The sequence below is a fragment of the Cynocephalus volans genome, chromosome 1, assembly GCF_027409185.1.
Source record: "Cynocephalus volans isolate mCynVol1 chromosome 1, mCynVol1.pri, whole genome shotgun sequence".
Taxonomy (NCBI): domain Eukaryota; kingdom Metazoa; phylum Chordata; class Mammalia; order Dermoptera; family Cynocephalidae; genus Cynocephalus; species Cynocephalus volans.
In genome coordinates this window covers 166,574,736-166,593,290 of record NC_084460.1, presented here as the reverse complement: position 1 = coordinate 166,593,290, position 18,555 = coordinate 166,574,736, and positions in this window count along the sequence as shown.

Here is an 18,555-nt window from a genome sequence, read left to right as displayed (position 1 = left end):
AAAAATGCAAATATTAAGAAATGTCACCTACTCTATTTACTATCAAATGATGTGCCAATTTCTTTTGATTTTCTGCCTAGCTAAAATAGTTATATCTAGAGGTTTCAGAGTTGGGTTTAGTGCACAAAGTCCTAGGAAGTTACAATCTACTGATCTTTTATTTCAGCCATCATGACTACTTTACCTGTGGCCAGCCTCTGCATTAAAACAACAAAACATGAAGGAAAACCACAGAAATCTACATGATTAGTTACGTTTATGGTAAAGAGTACAGTTATTTGAAATTCAACATTTTCCTCATTATTGGTTATTTATGAATAATTCATAAATAATTTATACCCACTCTCAATTTCTGAGTTCCTGTTCACATATATATGTGTATAATACACACACATGTATTTATATATAGACATATATTTTATATATTTTTATAACTGTATAAATTTTATAATACACACATATAATTTATTATAAAATATTGAATTTATAATGTCTAAGTTGGAATGATATAAATGCTTAAGTCATAGATATTTATTATAGTTATTAAATATAATTAATAGTTTTTCTGATACCAGAAAAATAATTTTAGTAATTATTAGTAAAGAATTTTAATAGCATTTGGTTAACTGCCTATTACAAAGGAGGTAAGATACTTTATAAAGTTTATCATAAATAGGAATTATTAAAGTCTTATATACTAGAAATTTTCTTTATATTGTAATGGAAATACTATAAATTACGTAAATAGTACATAACTTCATCAATGAATTTACTTATTTAATTTTGTCTTTTTGCAAAAATCTATAAGCTTATCCTAAAATTTACAAGAAAATGCAGAGGACTCATAATATGCAAAAATATATCTTGTTAAGATGCCAATTTTCTCCAAATTGATCTATAAATACAGCATAATCTCTACCACATTTCTAGCATACTTTTTTGCAAAAATTTTACAAATTTACACTAAAATTTACATAGAAATGCAGAAGACTAGTAATAGACAAAAATATTTTTAAAAAGAAAATTAAGTTAGAGTACTTACACATCCCTATTTGAAAACTACAGTACTGAAGACAATATGTTGCTGGGACATATAGATCAACATAATGGAACTGACAGTCCAGAAACAAATTCTTACATTGTCAATTGATTTTTGACATAGATGTTAAGGCAAACAATGGATGAAGAATATTTTTTTTTTATCGAATGATGCAAGACGACTGAATATTCACATGCCATATATATATATATATATATATATATACACACATATATATTTATATATCCTCACCTTACACTATATGCCAAAATTTATTCAAAATGGATAATATGTCTAAATGTAAGAGCTGAAACTATAAAACTTCTAGAAGAAAACACTCAAAAAAAAATTGAAAGCTTGTGTTAGGCATAATTCTTAGATATGATAACAAAAGCAAACTCTGTAAAATGACAACAAAAAACAAACAAGATAAATTGGACTTTATAAATACAACCTTTGTGCTTCAAAAGACTTGAGTAATAAAATTAAAAGGCAAGCTACAGAGTGGGAGAAAATATTTGATGATCATATACCTGAGAAAGAGCTTATATGCAGTATATTAAAAATAACTCCTACAACTGTGAAAGTTGTCAGAATCAAAACGGAGTTGCTTATGCCAAGCCATAACAAAAAATATAAATAGATAAAGGCAGGAGGCTGAGAAGGGAGGGCCTTCACACTCACACATGACTGTGTTAAGAATATTACAAAGACTGTGTGAATTTGCTCTTATGCACATGTACCAGTAAAAAGAACTTTTGTGAAGGTTTTTTTTAAAGTACATCTTGGTACATGAGTCACAAGGACAACTAGCCCAATGTACAAGAACACTCGTCTGACACACTGTCTCACTAATGAACTGGAGTCAACTTGCAATATGCCCCGTAACCATTGTTCTCTTTGTTTCAAAACAAATTATGTGTATGTTTTTCCTATTCCCTTTAATAGCATCCCCCTGCTCAACCTTTTTGGATATGCCTATAGTCCACATATCCCTAGTTTGCAAATCCTCTGCACACTCTCGAATAAACTCGGTATCTTTAGATAATCTCTGTTTGTTATTTAAGTAGGCACAACTCAATAAGAAGAAGACAAATATTCAATTAAAAATGGTGAAATGGCTAATAAGCCCATAAAATATACTTAACAGCATCCATCATTAGGGAAATGCAAAATAAAACCATAATGAGATATTACTTCACACCTACTAGAATAGCATTAGTCAAAAGGAAAGAAAGTACGTGTTGGCAATTATGTGGAGAATCTGGAACCCTCAGACACTGACAGTGGGGATTATAAAATGGTACAGACACTTTGGAAAACAGGTTAGTAGTTTCTAAAGAAGTTAAACATAAACTTCATTACCATATGACCCAGTGGTTTTACTCTCCAGAATCTACCCAAGAAAGATAAAAAAGACTTGTATGCAGCTGTTCATAACAGCATTATTCACAATGGCTAAAAATCCCTCAGCTAGCAAATGAATAAACAAAATGCCGTGTATCCATAGTATTCATCAGTAAAAACAAATGGCCTACCGACTTGAATCTCAGAAACATTATGTTAGACACATAGTGTATATTAACTACATAATTAATGATGTTATTTACATGCAATCTCCCTGAAAAGAAAATTTATACTGAATGAACACAAATTAGTGGAATCTGGGAGTAGAAGCTGGGATTGTCTAGAATTGGTCATTAGGGATCTTTTGGAGTGATGCTAACTTTTTAACACTGGATGGTAGTGCTGGTGGCAAATCTGTGTAAATCTACTAAAAATCATTGAATTGTACACTTAAGAGAGGTGAACTTTATAGTATGTAAATTATACCACAACAAAATTGTTTGAAAAAAGAATTTTTTTTATTTGACCATAAAAGGTTAAAAAATGCTTTTTAATCCTGGGATATAGAATGTCTTCCTGAAGTAAGATGTAAAAATTCAAAAGCCATAAATGAAAGGATTGATGGATTTGGCTACTTGAAAATAAGTAAAACTGTACTACAATGGACATGTTAAACTAAATTAAAAGTCAAGTGATAGACAAGGGAAACAAATTACAGCTCATATAAGAGCCAATAGGGTTGATACATCAGACAAAAAGGAGAGACAAGGCAGGGTACAGAATGAATTGGAGGGGCAAGAAGAGCAGCAAGAACATGTGCGGATGTTACAGTAGTTTAGGTGAGAAAGTGATGGCTAGTTCTACATTGGTAGTAATAGTGTCATAGAGAAGTGAACGAGTTAATACTACCTCTTGGTGTGGGACCTGAAAGAAAGAGAAAAAGAAAGGATAAATCTTATAATTTTGGTTTAAACACTTTGGCATGCTGTGGTGCTATTAACTGAGATGGAAGAAGAGATTTGGGGAGGAATATAAATAATTGTGCTTTTGTTAAACCATCTGACAGCATTTGTGGTTTTGGCAAACGCACATATTCTTCTTTGTGTGCCATGCTCGTTCCCTCCTTAAATCTGTTGTACCAGGTCTTCCCTAAGCCAGAAACTTCATTCCCCATCTTTCCATCTGTCTCCTGGCCAAAAAAAATCTTAGATAAAATGTTGTTTTTCAAATAAGCCTTACTTTCCACCAAATTTCACTTAGTCAACATTAAGGTTCAATTATCTTTATAACTACTTCATATCACTATTCTTTTTGATTATTTTCTAGATATCCTCTGATCAACATTCACCGAGCAGATGTTTATTAAGTACTCTATCCAATGGTTCAGTGAGTCAAGAACCTTAAAATCTAATAAGGATAGCCAATTAGATAGACAAATAAGGTGAGTGAAGTATTGTCATTGATGTAATAAATATGCTGCAATCAGTGCAGGGAATCATTAAAAAAAGTTTTCAATTTAATAAAGAAATGGTTCCCATAATGATGGGAAGACTATTAGCTTTTTTTGATTCTCATCACAACCACCATGGTGATATTGGTAAAGATATTCATCCATGTTGCTTCATTGCCTGAAATACCCAGAGACTTCTCTGTGTACCTATCATAAAGCAACTGTATTACTTTGAATTACAAGTCCCTACTAGATTTGGACAACTTTGTTTTCTAACAGTCTTTCTATAGTGTTTTACACATTAAGGATACTTATGAACCCATTTTTCTTTGGCTTGAAAATTTCATCTAGTGAACTATCCAACATAAACAATCAGTAATAAAGATATATAAATGTTTACTACTGAAATGTTTGCTTTATTGAAGCAATGGGGAAAAGCCTTGATATTCATCCATAGTGACTATTCGATCAATTATGTTATATTTATATTATGTTATTAGTTATCTCTCTATGCAGCAAAAAAATTCCAGTTGCAGAGCAATTATATAAGATAAATTGTTTAGAAATAAACATCAACAACAAAGCAACAAAATCACCAGAGAAACTCTATACAGGCTTATACTTTTTATAAATATTAAAAAGAGATGATAGGCAACACATTGAGTACCTGTCATTGGTTATGTAACAGGGAGAGAAATTGTGTAGTAAGAGTGCATTAAAATTTTGAATTTTATGTTGATTACAATATGTTGATTACAATAAGCACGCTTTGCTCTTTTTTAATGTGTAGCATAATCTAGTAAAATAGAAAAGAAAATCTGTTTCGCTAGTTCTCTTTTGTTTTCTTAAATTCAAGGCTATTACAAAGAAACAAATGCTAGGAATTTTGAAGAATAAGTTATGTACACTTGAATATTTGTTTCTTTATTAGAGCACATTATATATGTTTCCATGTGGAGAGACTGAATACATTGTGATTGTATTCAATCATTCTAAAATGTTCTTGCTTTTTATTTAGTTTTTTTTAATGTAAGAAAACAATTTTCCCTTTTTGTTTGAACTGTAAAGAAGTTTTGAGTAGGGGAAAATATATAGGCTAATCTATCTACACTTGTTGTATGAGGACTTCTATCAGTTGTAGAAATGCAGTCATTAAAGGCATAGAAAAAACTTTAAATCTTCTCATTATTGTTGTTTCTGAAGAGATTGATCAAATTATAATGAGTTACCTAGAGATGCTGAAGAAAACTGTTAACATCCTGATATGTTACCATCCAATTTTGTATATATGTATGTACATTTACAATATTATATATTACATATATCTCTCTATATATACTACAACATGGAAACATTCTTAATAGGAATACCCACAAGATTTTAAGTTTTTAATGTTTATATCAAAACTATATACTTTAAATCACTAGCGCATTTTTTCAAATAGGTCAAACCCACAATTTTTACATTTGGTTGCTTTCGAGTTTGTTCCATAGCCTAGTTACTATTGTTATCGTTGTTTTGTGCATGTACTTGTGTGTGTTTATACATGTATGTGTGCTTGAAAAAATGTGTTTAACCTTGAAATGTATGCATATCATCTGCATGTATTGTCATCTTTGTCAATTATATTATTTAGGTTTTTCATGCCCTTTTGTTGTGTCTGGTATATCTATAACGAACAGACAGAAAAATATGAGTTTCTTTCAAGTTCCTTGTGTGAATTTTAAATTTTGTTTCCTCATATGTATAGTAACACAAGAATTAAAAAAGAAAACTCCCTATGAAAAAGATTTCAAAACTTTATATTATTAATAGGTAGCTTTGCTGATAGGCCAACTGATGAGTACTTCTTGCCAAACTGCTTAGTCAGTTTTTTAATGAAATAAATTCCCTTTAATGATATATGCTAAAAAAGGAAGTAAAAAGAATAAAGCTCGTTAACTTGTAAGATAAAGATAATGATTGCACCAATTGCCTTCATCCTAATCTCTTGTCTCTCATCCCAAATTAAAAGAATCTCGTGATGTTGCTATCTTCCTTAAAATGGATGTGGCTTGCAATGGATGTGAATGTTAAATTTATGTTGTTTTCAACACAAGACATGGTGATCAAAAAGAGTAAAAAAAAATAGCAGAATGTAAACTACTGGAATGTGAGTTCAGGGATCTTACTTGCTGTATTTGCTCAGCTTTTAGCAGAGGATGGCCAGTTTTACACATCCCTCTCTTCAGGACTATCTCCACAAATCTAGGCAAATTAAGTCTGGGAATTCTTAACTTTCATATGTTCCAATTTGATATTTACTTAGTGTGGAAAATTTTTATATTATTAGAAACAAAATATTTCAACTAATACATAATTTTGAATATACATTTCCCTGCTTTTATGTCTATTTTAAGAAAAAAATATTTTGATTCTTTGAATATTAGTTAAATCTATGTTTCTTTCTCAGTTGTCCCGTCTCTGTACTGCCCTCTCTTTCTGTAAAGCCATGAGATGGGGAAGAGAGAAATGATGGGGAAGACAAAACACCAGGATTTCCTTTTACTATCACTCATGTAAAATGTTTACATAACAACAAATGTCCTAAACAAACAACCTGGACCACACACACATACATTATATGTGGGATACATGAGTTTGCATGGTACAAGTATGTTTAAATAAATTAATTGTTAGTCTCTATGTAGTTATATATGTACATATGTATATTACTATCATATAGACTACATATATATAACTATATGTAATGGATTTATTCAAAATCATTTGTATATTTATGTTTTTTCTTTGTTATTTTCATGCTTCCAATGTATTATTAAATTTATTAAAAGTTGATTCCTTTACTTTCTTTATTGATTCCAATAATTTAAATAATCTGCCAGTTACACTAATATTAGTAAAAGGCACATTTTATAAACACAAAAATGCATTTTGATTTCTGGTTTAGTAGGAAATTAGTAATTTTTTCTCTGTCTTTAACTCTAGATTTTTCTAGATATTCTAATTAAATCCTACTATAGATCTACCATGTTATTATAAAAGTGTTATTACACCCAATAAACATTTTCGACAATATTTTGATTAGGTATTAAAGTTTGGAATCATTTTCACAAATTGTCCTATCATGATTCCATCTCTTTAATGAACTGCAAAAGTCACAAACAATGCAATTTTCCTACTCTTACGTTCTTGATTTCATTCACCTCTTATTTTACTGAACTAAATCTTGAAGTAGATTTTCTTGAAGGGAATGTAGGATCTTGCATATTAAAGCATATTTTTAAATTGCCTTTTCTTTGACATAAAAAAAATTGTCTATATAGGTTTACATCAAATATATTTTTAAAGATATTTTAGTCAATGACTACTTGTCATCTGCTGTCTAATATTCTGTATAGATAATTTAAGCCTAACTTTATAAAAAACATTTATTGTTTAGAAGAAACATTTATTGCTCGAGATTAGATTAATCTCAAGAGTAAAAACCAAAACATCAACAATCTAATCTTTATTTTATGCAATATATCATTTTAGTCATTTCTATTGTTCATTGCTTATACAGATACACGGTTTAGAGCTAAAAGAAGTACAGCCGGTAGGATTTAGTCATCTCCTGTATAAAGTTCTGTTATAATGATTTGTATGTATTTTAGTGGGTTTCATTACTAAAATTAGTTTCTGTCTTGGTTCTTGAAGGATACTGCACTAGTCTGACTACAAAAATGGAAATCTTGCAAAAATGCATAAACCACTAAACGTTCTTATCGATGGAAAATTTAATACATTGTGTTATAATAAATGTAGTAATTATCCTGATTTGAGGATCACATATTACACATAGGTAATGATATTTAATGCCATGCCTCACAGACATGTACAATCAATTATGTTTCCATTATAAATAAATAAATAAACATTAAAGAAAGTAAATTTAATGCATGAAGATGAAGGTTGCTATGTTCTAAATATTTGTGTCCCCCAGAGTTCATATGTTGTAACCTAATCCCCAATTCAATAGTATTAGGAGGTGGAGCCTTTGGAAGATGATTAGGTCATAAAGGCAGAGCCCTTATTAATGAAATTAGTGCCCTTATAAAAGAGGCTCAAGGAAGCTTGTTTGTTCCTTCTGCCGTGTGAGGACAGATTAAAAGGTACCATCTAAAGGAAGAAGGCCTTCACCAGAAGCCAAATCTGCTGGTGCCTTGATCTTGGACTTATAGCCTCCAGAAATGTGAACAGCAAATTTCTGCTTTTCATAAACTATTTAGTTTATGGTATTTCATTATAGCAGCTCTAACGTATTAAGACAAGGGTATTTTCAGGTAATATTAAGACAAATGGTATTCTAATTTGTTAAGGCAATGCTAGATGCTGATAAACTTGAGGTTTTATATAGCTAAAGTTTATTTCTCTTACACACAAAGGTAATTGGTGGTTGATACAGAGTGGGAAAGTGGGGAGGCACTATTCTACAATATTATTTAAGGATTCAAGCTGATTGAAGATTTGCCATGTCCAAAATGTTGAAATGTGGCATCCATGAAATGATAGACTCATTGAGGTCAAACTTACAAATGGGGAAAGAGAGAGTGTGGGATCACTCAGGAAGTGGTTAGAAGCCAAGGCTGGAAGTACAGAATAAAATTTCTGCCCATATTTCATTAGCCAGAACTTAGTCACAAAGAGCTTCAAAAATACAAGATGGGCTAGAATGTGTAATTCTTGGAACCACAGCTCTTCTACACTGTGAAAGCAATGCACAAATATTTGATTGGCTGCTAGTGATCTTTGTCACAGAGTTTAATTGACAGACACCTACCAGGCTATCTACTGATTCCTTTAAGTCATAACTCCCAGATTTAAATGATGAAACAGAAATTATTTGAAAAAGAAAGGACATTGTCCCACTCTTTGTCTACTGTTAGTCCCCTGCTCACCGACATATGATTAATATGAATTAAATGTATATCAAATGTATATAAATCCACACAATTAAAAAACCTTCCCTATACAAATGGGTGCTATCCTACCTGGCCAGAACAGTGACCTTTCTCTCCAATTCGACAAGCTTCTTTTATGCTTTTCTGTTCATACAGAGACAAACCACCTGGGTAGGAAGCATCAGAGGGAAATTGAGAGAGAATAAACTTCGCAGAATACATCACATTTTAGAATGTGCTGCCACACAAAGCTGTTATGCATGAGACTGCAGACAAAACAAATTACAATAGTATGTCATGTGGGGAAAGATTGATTTTCTTCTCTTTCTTTTCCTCTTTCTTACCCTCCTCCTTCTTCTTCACTCTTTCTTCTTTCTCTCTTCCTCCTTTGCTTTCTCTTCTTTCTTGTCTTTTTATTCTTCCTCTCCGTGTCAGAATACCAGAAAATGGGAATAAGAAATGATGCCACCTCTTGTGAGCAGTAGCAAAATAGATATACTATCTCAAAACCGGGAGTTTAAAAACTGCTAATATGCCAAGAAAACATGCATTTGACTTCAATAGATATACTGAATATATTAAGGTAACTAATGCTAACCACTCTAAAAAATAATAATAATTCCAAAATGTCAGAGGATTATAACAATAAAGTGTTGTCCTCCCCCCCCCTTTTTTTTGTACACAGGAAATTCTGGGGGGTGGGGGGGAAATGAGCATCACTTAGAAAGATAGAATTGGCATCATGAATAATTCAAAATCCTTTGCATTCACAGAAAGTTCAGCTTGTTCAAGTGTGGTAGAAGAAAACATCTGGAACAAAACAAAGCATAAGTAAGTAAATAAAATCAAAAGATACCTTAAAAACTAAGCAATTGCACAAATAAGGAAAAGTGAAAAATAACCTGAAAATACATAGAAAAAAAAGCACACCTTTGAATATAACCACAGAATAGAAATTTTAAAATTCATAAAATTGCATGTTGTATCTCATGATAACAAGGTGACGTGGCCTCAGTAATGAGGAGGAAGTTGGGGAAGTAAAAAGCCTGTAAAGACACAAAGACATCAGGATGATCTGCCAAAAAACAAAACAAAACAAGAAACAGGATGACATATATTATGCATGAGAAGATAGAAGGCTGAAAGAAAAACAAGTAAGATTTCAGCAAATTTAAAGTTCACATTTAAGTAGTAACATTGATATTATTAGTTAAGCACTTCCACTATACCAGTTATTATCCATTATACACAAGTTACATTTAATGCATTATTAATCTTCCCAGTATATGATATTTGTAGGGAATATCTATTATGATCTATTATCTATTATCCGAGTACCCAGTGTCAGGAAAGGGAAGACTGAGGCACTGTAACAGATTGCATGAGACTAAGGAGACATGGTGATTTAATAAGTGGGATCCTGAATTGGATCTTGGAACAATAAAAGGATATTAGTGGAAATACTACTCAAACCAAAATGAAATCTGTAGTTTATTTAATGACATGTAAAATTGTTAATTCTTTGGTTGTGGCAATTGTGGTTAGTTAAAATCTTAACATTAAGGGAATCTGGGCAGGGTATTCAGAATTCTCTGTACTAGGTTTGCAATACTCTGTAAGGCTAAAATTTCTTCAAAAATTAAACAAATATATTATGAAACAATCAGCATGGGTTTTATTATCTTCTTGGTCTTGTATAAAGGAATTTAAGGAGGATCAGCCTTTTCTATTACCTTTATTTCTCTGTGGTGTGACCTCCAGAAGAGCTGCAGACCTGGTCTTTCCCACTTCCTTTGACATATTTGGGAGCAGAAACTAAACAAGAATAGTTCAGCCATTCTCTTCTCTTTTTACCTTTGGCTACCAGTTACCCTTGGTAAGTATGGGCTCTGTACTGCTTCTCCATGCAGCAGGATTTACATGGCATGCCCCAGTGTGGTCAGGCCTGAGGTGATCTACTGCTGCCAGCAACAGAGTGAATAAGGTTTGCATTATGGGATTGAAACCTTCATCATAATGAGAGCCCATTTCTGTTGTGCACTGAAGTCAATTTCTCCACTAGCAACTTTTTCAATAATAAACATGATCATTTGATCATTATTTCTATTTCTTTAACTCTCTCAACTGATTGTAAATTCAGGCTAGGGAAAAAATAAGCTAGTCTTATTTAAGAGCTAGTCTTGCTTTAGATCTTGAGATCTAGTTAAGAGAGTGGAAACTGGAAATGTATTTCCCAGCTTCTAACCTTAAAAAAATATATAAGCTTCTGTTTCTTACTGAGTATGGGACACTAAGTAATTCACTTAACCTTGATTTCTTATTTGTTAAATGTAGTAATTATCATTTTTCCTTATAGAATATTGTTAAGATTAAATTGTCCATGAATCTATGTATCTGGAACATAGGACAGTGTCTAGCACATAAACAGCATTATGTAAGTATTTGCTATTTGTATTCATAGGGCCTCCTAAGCCCCAGTTTAAGACAAGAGTGCTAAAGAGAGATGAGTTTGGTAGAATACTGTACTTCCTACACACACACACACACACACACACACACACACACACACACATGCAAGAGGTCTTTGAAAAGTTTATAGAAAGATTTGCAGTATCTTCTAATTCCATTTTTCACAAACTTTTTAAGCACCTTTTTGTGTATAAATTTGTTCTCCTCTATTGTTCCCCTTGAGATCCCACACATTAGTAGATATAAATTAAAATTAATCAAGTAACTAACTAATAATATTTCTCTTATACAACTATCTAAACACTTTCTTTGAGGAAATTGATACAAGAATAAAATAAATAGATTATCTGATGTCATGTAACTAGTGAAACACCAACTAAAATTCAGGAATCCTGATTCTACAGATGGAAACATGGCATTATACCTTACGATACCTGAAACATTAGTATAGTGATGAAGTACTCAGAACTCAGATATCTTGGGTGGTGTGTCTATGTGTATGTGTATGTACATGTGGTGTTGGGTGTGTGTGTGTGTGTGTGTAGACAGTTGTATGAGATCTTTAGCTTCCTGTGTCTGAGTTTTTTTTATTTTTTAAAACATTCCTGTATAATCTTACCTAGCTAGAATTTTTATCACTAGGATTAAATGAGATAATTTGAGTGTGTTTATGTGTGGGTGTGTGTGTGTGTGTGTGAATACTGGCAGGGAAATATCCCTTTAATTTATGTTAGAAAAGAAAAGGTAAGAATATAACCAAATATTTTTGAAACATGATTAATGGAAAAGACATGTTTACTCTGATTATGAGTGCAGGTCTCTTAGCCTTTCAAATAATATTGCACTGTTTACAAAGATTAAGTAGAACTGACTAATCATTGTAAATGCATCCAATTATAGCTATGGGATATGTTGTAACTAAATTAGACTTAAATGTTTACTTTTAACACCTACTTTCATAGTTAGGTCCACTGAGGAATATGTATCTTAATACCCACAATACTTCAAGGGACAGAGTTGCATAATGAAGTCTTCATGAAGTTCACATAACTATCAGTTGGAAGTGCAATATGAATTTTGCAATGATTTTTCAGTTATAATTTACAGTGATAGAAATGACATTGAAATGGATGTACTGTCAGTGTACATTCTGATGATTTTTTTACTTCCACGAGATTATGACACTGATGATTTTAAATTATTTCGTTAAAAGGGGGAAAGAAGAAAACCTTCCTCTTTCACCTTGACAATAAAATTGTGATTAAAAACTGATTATCTAACTATGACCACAGAATCAATCATTTCTTAATGCATGCTCTCAGAAGAAATTAAATTAACATTGAAAAGGAGAAACATGAAAATAGCTTGTTGGTTACTGTTGGACAGAAAAGATCTGGAGGCCATGCCAGGTTTTTCATAATTTAATCTTATGTGTTGATCTTTTGTGCCAGGACACGTATAATGTAATCACTGTTGCTAAATAGTAAGGGTAACACTTGTCTGTTAGAGTGGCACTTGCCTGCTGCTCAAACAAATGATATAAAATCTCAATGGCATAAATAGCTTGTCTATTTGTTTTCCAGTCAACATATCATTTTAGATGTCTCTCCTGGAGAGATTCCCTCAAAGTAGTAGCTCAGGGATATGTGTTTCGTCAATTGTGTGGCTGTGCCATACTCTGGCTCTCCTTTATGCCGAGGAAGACTAGAGAGAATAAGAGATCCCACAATTTCATGGAGTAGAAACCTCTACCTTTATCTAAATGGCTGAAACTAATCAGTCTCCAATTCCACTGCAAAGGAGGCAGAAATATAGTCTTCCTACATTTCCTGTGAGACCTTCTTGTTAGACCAAGCAGAAGAAATGTGATTGGTGGAGATCTAAACAATCTTGACCTCATTATGCAATGAGAATAAGTGCCTAAAATATTTTCATCATTTATTGTGCTGACTATGAAATTATATTTGAAAATATAATTATAACTACCTATGAGACTCCTATATTCTCAAGTCAATATATTTTATTTTTCTTAAGTTTCAAATGTATAAGTGAAAGTATTAAAAATTTAAAATCTTAGAAAATTCAGTTTGTTCCTGGGTCAAGACTTATATTTGTTTGTGTTTTCAATGTCATCTTAGCCAACAGTACTAACTCCTTTCTTTTTTCCCTGTGAATCTCAATAATCTTCTGAACCTTCTATCTTCAATAGCATTTTTTAAAGTAACTAGTCCTTCTGGATCACATTTTTTTAATGCATTTCTGAAAGACTATTTTGTTCCTTAAAAAATAGATTTGTATGCTCCTGGTTTTAAATGTTCCCATTAGAATCTTTATTAATAATTAGACTCAAATCGAATGATGCTAAAATATTTCAACTTTTTTCTTTTCCCTCAATCTGTATATGCTTGTAAAGTAATCTATTCTCTGTTATCAAATAGTCTTAGTTGCAGAATGTTTTATTAGTCAGACAGACCGAAATTTTCTTAAGGTTTAAAAAATAGGTCATAAAAACTGCCATTTTTTTCCCTCTACAGCAAATTTCATAGAAGTTTTTGACAGGAGGTTATTAGATAACAACCACTTTTCAAGTAACTTCACATTGACTCATTGTGCTTCAAATGATACACTGCTGAAAACACTGTTCTTATGAAAGAGGGTTAAAATCATATTTTATCATTCATAAAGCAACTAGGTAAGAGCATTTGGAAATTGTATGAATTACCTCCTTTCTATCTAATAAGTCTCTAATGAACTCTTCAAGATTTTATTGAATTTAATATTAACAGTAGCCAGGAACAATATAACTTCTATTATAAGTTCAATAGAAAAATGTTCTATGATTCTGGGTAAACTGCTATTTCTTTAATGTACACAAAATGTTTTTCTATATTTCTTTTCTGATGTTAAATAAATAGTTTACCTCTTTCATCACAGAAGTTTTTATAGACTTTGTTTGTATTTGTTCTTTGTGCAGCTATAAAGATCTAACTCAGTTCTTGGTATGCCTTCCTGAAGCTTAATCACTTCAGTTAATATTTTTCTTCATTCACCATGACTCTAATTCTGTCCTGTTTCTGTATTTGATTATTTCAAGCAATATATTAATATAAAGGTGATTTACACAAAATGATTCTCATCTAAAAAATCTAAGTCATAGAAATAGTCCACAAGGAAGTCTAATAACTGACCCCATACCACAAGGTCCTGGTGTGGATCTGTCGCGCTCCATTGTCAGGAACCCCAGAGCAGGCTTTCATTTTATTTAAATAGGATTGGGTACTTGGGATGAAGATCTATGAGACATGACACATTTCATCCTCTCATTCACTCAAAAAACATCAAACTCCTCATGCAGCAATGCACGAAGTAGAGTGCAATCTGCTGGCAAGCAGACATAGACACTTACAAACATCACGCTCCTAGATTTTAACCTGGAAGACTAACATTCAGGTTAAAGAAAGAAAAAAAAAATAGAGGAATCATAAAAAGTGAAAACTTTTGTGGAGAAAAAAAGAGGATGGCATCCAAAATGAGGAATTCTAATGGGAAAAATCTCAAATAGAAAGTGATTTTTTAATGACATTACACAAATTTCATCATATCCTAGCAAATGAATGTTTTATGGTGTCAGATTGAAAAATGCCTCCTCATTCAGGTTGGGCACAGGAGCTGTAAAACTTTGCAAGATTCAAGGATATATAAAACCTATGTTTATCACATAAGTTCTCTTCTGCTCATTTTTGATGAGTGACTAGAAGTAAAATAATCAAATTAATAATGTCTGTGCCTTAATTTGGAGATCAGGCCTCTATGCAACTGACAACTGGCTTAAGATATAAGGCACACATACTTGAATAATATATTATTTTTGCCAAAATAACTCAAAGGAGATTATAAAATGTATACATGTGAGCCCTACTAATTTAACCACCAAGGACCAAAGAGTGCTCAAATCAGTGATTTCTCCCGGGTTTAAGTACATGAAAAACAGTTTAGGAAACAGCAGCTTAAGTGACTTAAAAGTCTCAACTTCCCATCCATCCAGTTATATTAAACATCTGCTCTATATCCAGCAGTGTGGTAGATTCTGCAGAAGTCAAAAAGATTCCTGTCCTCAATGAACTCATGCTTAAAAAGGTAAAGTCAGACTTGTACACAAATAAGTACAGTAAAATATTACTAGTGGGATGATATAAAATAAGAACATCAAGAGCTTTTTTTATCAAATGAGAGTGATTGTTTCTATTGAGCAGCAGATGGTTAGAAAGAAAATCTGAGAGGTTATAATGCTAATCCTCTTAACATTTTTTTATTTGCTCTTGTTAGAGAGGTGAACAGAGTTTCATACAGAAAAGCACACTCATTTGAATTTAGAGGGGATTTGCTTCTCATAGATGAGGGTGCTTCAAAAATGTTCATGGAAAGATTTGTATTATCTTCTAAATCCATATTTCCACAAAATTTTTAAAGCACTTTCATATATGCACTAGTTCTCCCTTACCAGGCGGTTTCACTTTCTGTGGTTTCAGTTATCCATGGTCAATCCCAGTTCAAAAATATTAAATGGAAAATTCCAGAAATAAACAATTCATAAGTTTTAAATTGTGTGCATCATTCTGAGTAGTGTGATAAAATCTCGCACCAACCTGCTCTGTCCCACCCAGGATCATCTCTTTGTCCAATGCATCCATACTATAGATGCTACTCATCTGTCAGCCACTTACTAGCCATTGTAGTTATCAGATTGACTGTGTTGGTTTCACTTCTGTTCAAGTAATTCTTATTCCATTTAATAATGGAAGAGCAAGAGTAGTGGCACTGGCATGTTGTTATAATTGTTCTCTTTTATTACTATTGTTATTAATCTCTTTCTTTGTCTAATTTATAAATTAAACTTTATTATAAGTATGTATGCATAAAAAATGTTGTACATATAGGGTTCAGTACTATCTGTAGTTTCAGGCATACACTCAGGGTCTTGGAACATATCCCCCATGAATAAAGGGGGACGACTGTATTTGTTCAATCAGCAAATATTTACTGAGTTCCTAGTTGTGTCTGTCATGGGACATGTGTATCAAGGCCTGGAAATTGTTAAAAATATGTTTCCTGACTATCATGATTTTAAAGGAAAATGCAGTAAAGTGCAGTTTTCTGAAAGGCTAGATTACACACACATACCACAGGAGCCCTGAATTTGAGAACATACAGTTGGAGGATGCTGAGTGTGTGACCCACAGGGTATGTATGTCCTTGGGAGTGAAGGTTCACTGCAGGAAATGGGGAAAGTGATCTGAGAGGCTTATGGAACCATTGCAAACTTGGAAGATGCACAGGAAAGTTAGGAAGCGGCTACTACTGTGCTGCTAGTGAATCCAGTGTTTTTCCTTTCTTGATCCTATTTTCTAGTTTTCTTTCTTACTATACAAGAGTGATTTTGCATGGTTGAGTTTGATAGCCCTTTTTCCAGTGGAAAATACTTGTAACTTGTCATTTAATGCCACAAATGCAACTCTGTGTTATCTACTGGCTAGCAGAAATGACTTAGTGGATTTCTCCATGTATATCACTTATTCATAAATAAATCAGGCCACATAAAACTAGACTTTATCAATCATTACATGAAAAGTTTCTAAGCTTGAGGAACTAAAAACAATACTATACAAAATTGTTACAATCTTTTAACAATACTAAATAGTATAAGTATACAGTCTTTTAAAAAATAACATGTATGGTTATTTTAAAATATATTAATGTAAAATCTGTACAAGTTGGTGTATAGAAGTTCTGCTTACTTTTTATTGAAATTCTATTCAGGGGAGATGTTAAGGCTATGGCATAAAGTCCTTATTTAAATAGATGAATTTTTTATGTATTTAATGAAAGTTAAGCAAATATGTTTATATGAGAAGGCTATAAGACATGTTATCTACATTATGGATGCACTATCTGTAGACCAACTCTTAAAAAAATTATGACTCTTAAGTAAATTTCCACTTAGTGATTGAATAGAGTGAAAACTTACAAATACTATTTTCATGTGCATAAGAACATTTAATATCCTCTTGAAAAGCAGATATGTAGTAACAAAATTGACAGCTTGGCAACAAAGTACCTTAGGATAGATATAAATGCATGTATATAAAACAGTTCACTTTTATGTTCTTGCTTCAAACTGTTTTGCAGGGACTGTTTACATGTAGATTTAACTTATAATAGTAATTGTCCTTTCCCCCAAAAAACTTTATTCTAATTAAAAAGGCATACATATCATGTATTTCTTAAATATGGTGATATAGAAAATATCCAAACAATCCAGATACTGAATAATTGGATATCATAATGCATTTGACTTGCTTTACTGACTTACTCAACTCTCCAAAAGTAAGCAAATTTGCAAGCTGAATTTAACATTGCATTTTTGGATTACTAAGTCTGATAAGGTAGATTGAGTACAAAAATGTAGCCAATTTTTTACCAGTGTTTGTACAGATGACTTCTGAAATATCACTTTCCAGCAACTCCTGGAGTTTCTTTCTACCTCTTAAGTTTGCACTGGCTTTGTTACTTCCTCTAGCCAATAGAATTTGACAGGAGTTGTGGTCCTCCTGTCAAATTCTAGCCTGTGCATCAGCAGGCCAATCAATCAATCAATCTCTTGGAAAACTACCTAGTTGCCATGTGAACATGCTCAAGTTTGCCTCCTTGAAGGATGTGAGGACCACTAGGGTAGTGACAAGCTGTCCCAGCTGAGGCCAATGATTCCTCTTTTATAAGCTTTCCTTTTACAACACTACATTCTGAAGCCATTGGTTTTTTAGTATTATTGTGGTAATATATGGCTGATATCAACCCCTTATTTGATATTAGTGTTATTATAAGAAGCTGTGATGATTAATTTTATGTGTTGACTTGACTGGGCTAAGGGATGCCTAGATAGCTGGTAAAACATTATTTCTGGGTGAGCCTGTGAAGGTATTTTGAGAAGAGATTAGCATTTAAATCAATAGACTGAGAAAATGTCATGTGCACTCACCAATATGAACAGACATCATCCAGTCCATTGAGGGTCTGAATAAAACAAAAATGGAGAGGAAGGGCAAATGCTCTCTCTCCCTTTTCTTGGATCTAGGACATCCATCTACTCCTTCCCCTGAACATCAAAACTCCTGGTTCTCAGGTCTTCAGAATCTAGGACTTATACCATCAGCTCCCCTTATTCTCAGGATTCAGACTTTAAGTGAATTACATCAGTTACTTTTCTGGTTCTCCAGCTTACAGACAGCAGACAGTGGGACTTCTTGGCT